Source organism: Mirounga leonina, unplaced genomic scaffold (assembly GCF_011800145.1).
Source record: "Mirounga leonina isolate KUSES-001 unplaced genomic scaffold, KU_Mleo_1.0 Mir_173, whole genome shotgun sequence".
In the NCBI taxonomy this organism is placed as follows: Eukaryota; Metazoa; Chordata; class Mammalia; order Carnivora; family Phocidae; genus Mirounga; species Mirounga leonina.
In genome coordinates, this window is record NW_023270447.1 from 92088223 (window position 1) to 92094420 (window position 6198).

Here is a 6198-nt window from a genome sequence, read left to right on the forward strand (position 1 = left end):
CCTGCCCTGGCGCTGACCCTCGTTCCCCCTGTCCTTCCACCTGCCCTGGCGCTGACCCTCGTTTCCCGTCCCTACAGCGGCCTTACAACCAGCTTCTCACGAACCAGCACTTGGGCTCGGCAGCCGGGCAGAGAAACCCTCGCTCAGAGGCAGCCGCAAGCAGGTCCTTCTTCCAGGCGCTTCGCTGACGACTGAGGAGGGGCGCCTGGGGGCCGGCCAGGACTCCAGCCCAGACTGCCCGGCCCGGCGGCCCCGCACTGGGCAAGGAGCGGCTGGCCGCGGGGAGGGAGGCCCTGCCTGGCCTAGCTCCAAGGGGCCCAGGCGAGTGGGCCCGGCCTCGGGCTGTTGTAGCACCCAGCTGCGCTGGCCGCACGTGCTGAGGAAGCCCTCCCCCCGCCCCCCAGCCGCCCCCTCCATGGCCCTGGGTCAGGACTGAGGGCAGGCATGGCTGCAGGTGCAGGCAGGGGTCCCTGCCCTCTGAGCAGGTTCTTCTGGTGCTAGGCCCTGGGACTGCTGCGCTCAGCCCGTTTACCTGGAATCGTGGCCCACTGTATTTATGGAGAAGTATTTATGGGCAGCCGGCCATGCCCACTGCGCCCCTGGGCACCGACAGGCTGCCCCTCCCTGCCTGCCCCAGGAAACCCTGCTGCAGGACTTTGCCCCTCCCCCCCCTCCGCGGGGCCTCTGGGCGGCGGGCTCCAGTACATGTGAAACCCAGGAACTTAAGAAAGAAGCTGCCGCTTCCTTGTGGCCTGTGTGTTCGCTGCTTTGGGCTCACGGTGCTGGCGTCCCAGTGCGTCAGCAGGAGAGTGTTTGGACAGGAACGTCCTCCGGACCAGGGAGGCCCCACAGGCGCCCGGCCCCAGCTGGTCCCTGCCCCTCCCTGGGGGTGGGGGTGGCACACGAGGAGAGTTGGGGTGTGTCCTGGCTCCTGGTCTGGGAGGGGCACGCGGGGCTGGTCTGCGTGTGGGAGCATGGCCCCGCGGGGAGGAGGCTGGCCCGAGCGCATGAGTGATGTGGGGGGGCAACATGGGCACCCCACCCCTCCTGTCTTGAGGGTGGAAACAGCAGAGGGGGCTGCCCAGTAGACTGGGTTGGACCCAGATGGCCACACCGGGCACTTAGGGTCTGGGCTGTAGCCCCCAGTCGCCTCCAACACCAGCCCAGCTAGCAGATACCCTCAAGGCAAAGGGTCTTGCTGAGTGAAATGAGGAGGGTTCTGGCAGCCACGTCCCCTTAAACAGACAACTAGGGAACGGCCCGTAGCAGAGAAAGCCAGTTAATGGGCTGCAGTGTTCAGGCTTTCAAGTAAATGTAATGAGGGCCCCAGGACAGGATGGGGGGCCAGGCTGGTGACCATACAGGAAGAAGCTGTTCCGGGAGGAACAGGGGCTGGACAGTGGGCTCTGTAGTCCAGGGCCTCTGCTGAGAGCGGCAGGGAGGCTCGGAGGGAGGGGACACCAGAGGAGGAAGGTTAATGGAAGCGGAGGAGGGGAGGCGTTAACCTCCTCTAATGAAGCTCTAGATCGAGAGGGAAAAAATCAGCAGGAAGCAACAACAGAGGTGAATCTCAGACTGAAAGGGCTCCACACGGCAGAACAGGAGTAAGCCACTCATGCTCTAAAGAATTTTAAGGAAATCACCAGCAAGGAGATCCTAAAAGGCCCAGGAAAAAAGAACAGAGATCCGCGTGGCATCAGACTTGAAACTCTGGAAACCAGGACAGTGACGTTCTGTTCTCAAAGCACCAAAGAAAAATTTTTGAAACTCGAAATGTGTGTGTTGTTAAAGTGTCTGAAAAACAAAGCCAGGGTTACTTCCTGGGGGTTAACCTTGGAAGCCAGAGCTGAAACCGTGCCTGGAGGATGCTCGCCAGCAAGAAGAGCAAGAAGACCTGCAGGTGCAGCGACATGTTCCCGTGTCACCTAGTGGCAAAGAGAAGCAAACATTCACAGTGAGCGACAGCAGGGGCGGGGAGAGCGTGCCAGGGCCCTCCCTGCTGGCGAGGGACACGGACAGACCACGGACGCTGGCGGGGTAAGCACACCGGAGTGAGGCAGCCCCGCTCCCTGCAGGGATACGGGCAGGCTGGGCAGCCTTTCAGCCCCTGGAGGACGTGTCCTCGCTCCGCTGGAAGGCGGGGAAGGAGGAAAGACAAGCGGAGTAAGAAAGTAGATCCGCAAGGCCCATAAATGGGGACAAGGGACGATCAAAACCTGGGTCCCAGCGCGGCCTTAGATGCTGCTCAAGGGTATTTGAACTGTGAAAGATGCCCCTAGAAGGATGGACGTAGACATATACGAAGCAAATCAAAAGAAAGCTGGGGTAGGAGCTTTAATGTTTTCGGGGTGAAACACATCAGAAGTGGTGGTGTGGAAATCCGGGTGCGGATGTATGCACGTGACCGCGGAGGCTCGGAAATTCGCAGGACTGATGCTGTAGCTGGAAATAATCTGTACCAGCTGGTGATTTTAACGTGTTCTTTAAAAAAAAAAAAAAAAATAGGTCAAGCAAACAGGACATAAGCAATGATAAAAGTTTAGTAAGCTTTAACGCACGTGGTATACAGATATTTATGCTCATATTCACACGTTCATCCTATTCATATACACAGAATTTGTATCTATGTATATAAACTTCACACTCACAAATGGAGAACGATGCAACACTTAACAAAACGAAAACCCCTTTGAAGATGAGTAAGGAAGAAAAGAACTAGGATGATTGATGATTTTTTTTTTAAAGATTTTATTTATTTATTTGAGACAGAGAGAATGAGAGAGAGAGAGCACATGAGAGGGGGGAGGGTCAGAGGGAGAAGCAGGCTCCTCGCTGAGCAGGGAGCCCGATGCGGGACTCGATCCCGGGACTCCGGGATCATGACCTGAGCCGAAGGCAGTCGCTTAACCAACTGAGCCACCCAGGCGCCCGATGATTTTTTTAAACAGAGAAAACACAGAAGGAAGAATTAACGCACAGACATGATGAAGAGTAAGACGTAAAAATGATATTAAGAGTGACCACATACAAGGAACTTGAAATTTTTTTAAAAAAATGGGTAAGTTTTGAGGGAAAATATGAAATGCCAGGATTGGTGTTGGTAGAAATAAAAAAACTTGAATGAGCCAGTAACGTAAGTAAATGCAAATAGTAACGGGAGCCCAACACCACACCCAGGAGTGCCTGAGACGTCAGCCCGTGTGGGTGGGTGTGCCAGTTTCTAGACATGGTGAAGCTGTCTAATGTGAATTGTTCCGGAACCTCTAAAAAGAAGAAAAGCAGCTCACTTCATTCCATGAGGCCAGTATAACCTGGTTCTAAAACCAGGTGGGGGTGGTACAAGGAGAGATTACAGACTCGTCATGTGTATGCAGAAATCCTCATCCACACACGAGCAGGAGGGACAGAGGGAGAGGGAGAATCCTCAAGCAGACTCCCTGCTCGACTCGGGGCTGGATCTCATGACCCCGAGATCAAAACCTAAGCTGAAGCCAAGAGTCGGATGCTTAACCGACTGAGCCACCCAGGCGCCGCACCACTCAAAAATATTTAAAAAATAATATCAGCTCGATCCAATGGGGATTGCACTTGACTAAAATGCCAGGACAGTCTAACACACAAAATGCGTTGACGTATTTGGGGAGACGAGAAATCGGATGATTGACGGAAGCAGAAAGAGCATTCTGTAGAATTCAGCATCTCTTCAGGATATAAATTCTTGGAAAACCGGGGTGGGTACAGACAGGACCTTTGTCGACAGTGATCATGCATCAAGAATCTCTTGCAAGTCTGGTGGAGAAACCAGGGGCTCAAGTCTCTGAGTGAAGGCTTGCGGGCCGGCAATGCCCGCCCAACACACCCTGGAGCCCTGCTCTCTCCTCCCTGCGCTATCCACTTCCCTGGCCCTGACCCGGGAGCCCCCAACTCTGGCTGTCCTTCCCCCGGGAGGATGCAGTCTGGGAGATGGGGTCCCCCAGACGGACGGGGCCTGGGTAGGGCCCCTTAAACGCTGTGGGAGGAGCAAACAGCTTCCCTGGGAGGGAGACTGGACACCAGCATGTCTCCTGTCCCCCCCCCCCGCCCCTCCCAGTGGAGCTCCCCAGGCCCCACTCGGTGAGAGCTAGAAACTAGGACGTGAGGCTGTGGGGAAGAGAGAACCCTGCTCGGGGGCCCAGTGGGGCAGGACTTGGGATGCAGAAGGGCCAGCAGATGAATGAGCGCGACTAGGAATCAGAGTGAAAAGCATGGATATCCTATGAAGTGTGTAAAACCTATGAAGGTCGGTAGAGCTTCAGCAGAGGCCGTGATGAACCAGGAAACAGTACCAGGTACGACATCCTTCAACGCGACAACAAGACCCATCTGTGCCCGCGGGTTTATCTGGCAAAAGGATGCATGAAGCCCCGAACCATATTAGGAGCCCTGCAAGGGGCGGAGGGCCCCCGATCTGGTGCGACCCCAGGCCCAAGAGCGCCCAGGGACGGGCTGACAGGTGACAGCTGGGGGGAGGGGGTTGGGGGTGTGTAACATGGGGCTAATCTCGGTATCAATGGCAGTAACCAAGGGTGATGATGAAGTGTGCGGGATTCAGGGACACCCAGGGCCCACGAAGGTCTGGATGGAGATGCCGACCTGCATGCCTAAGGGGCAAGAGTCAGGGAGTCTGGGGGCTCTCGTCATGGCGTGGGGCATGAGGAGCCCCAGGCACTGCTGGGGTGCCACCACGGACACCTGGGGGCACTGGATGTCTTTAGGGCTGCGGGCATGGCCGAAGTGCCCTCCGCCAGCCACCCGGGCCCTCAAGGGAGGTGGGTCCTCCCTGCAGAAAGGCCCCAGAATGTTCCGGAGTGGTCCTAACAGCAAGTGGGTGGGCTGGGACACCTTGGTGTCTCTTCCCACTGGGCCCCATTGGGGTTGGCTGACGTCCCAGGAAGCCTGGGTGGCTCCCAGCAATGGGCAGAGGCTCTTGGGGCCTGTTTCCCCGCCTGCAACAAAAAGGGCCGTGCAGCTGGCGGGGAGGAGGCGCTGGGCTAAACAGCCTCTGGAGACCCCGCCCCAACACAGCAGGTGCAGCAGGGTTCTTCCAGGACGGCCTGGTGTCTGGAGGTGGGAGGCAGAAAGGTCTTAAGACCAGCTCTGCCCGAAGGCAGGTCAGAGCAGCCTCCCCCTGGGAAGGGCCAGGGTTTGGGCTGGTCTGCTCTGCCCCCCGGCAGGGACCCCAGACCGAGCAGAGACCCCTCGGGGGGTCTCGAGTGGGCACTGGCGCTGGGGTAAGCCCTGGGCTTCCTCTCCATCGTGCACCCGCCTGGGCCCCTCCAGACCGAAGCAGCCCGGCCCTCTGCTTCCCGATTCCTCTTTGAAGGGTGTCTGTCCTGAGCTGGCCCTGCCCGGGCGGACCCAACACCCCCCAGCAGCGCCCCCCCCCCCCCGCATCCGGGGACATCCCTCCTCCCGGCTAAGCATTCTTCCTGCTTGCTTGGGAGGTAGAGGGGGCTTCAGCCACTGCAGACCGGAGGACCCGAGGCTGTGTCTTGGCCCCAGGTCAGGACATTAAGGGCGTGGCTCCAGGGCCGTCCAAGCTCTCTCTGCCCCATTCACTGAACCTGTCCCTGCCAGAGGGTGGACAGTAGACAGACCTGCCCTCCCCGTTGGGGGGTCAGCGGTGAGAGCAAGCGGGTGGGCCTCCTTCGGGGGGGAGCGGGCTTCCACCAAGATGCCGCCCCCCCCTGCCTGGCGCGCGCACACACGCACACGCACACATGCGCGCGCCCACGCCGGGCCCTGGCTGCCTGCTCAGCCCGGCCGCGGCTCTGCGGAAAGAGCAGGGAGCTCACCTAGCTCACAGGTGGGAAGGTCGGGGTCCCAGATTCCCAGCCGCACAGGAAGTGGGTGGAGCTACCTGGGGCTGACTCCGGAGAACCCCCGCCCTGCAGCCGTCCCTGAGCCCTGACCTGTCCCGTCCCCCCATCAGGCAGAGTCCCCGCCCAGGACGGCCGGTGCGGTCTGAGCTCTGACCTAGGCCGGGCCCCCCGACTGCCTGAGGCCATGGACGTCACCTTGGAGGTCAAGGTGCTACATTCCTTCCCTTACCTGAGTCAGTGGGCGGGGCTCAGGGCGGCCCCTCCCCCGCCCTCGGCCCTCCCACTGGCTAAGTCCCCTCCCGCCGGCCCAGGGCTGGGCGGGGCAGAGGGCCGGCCG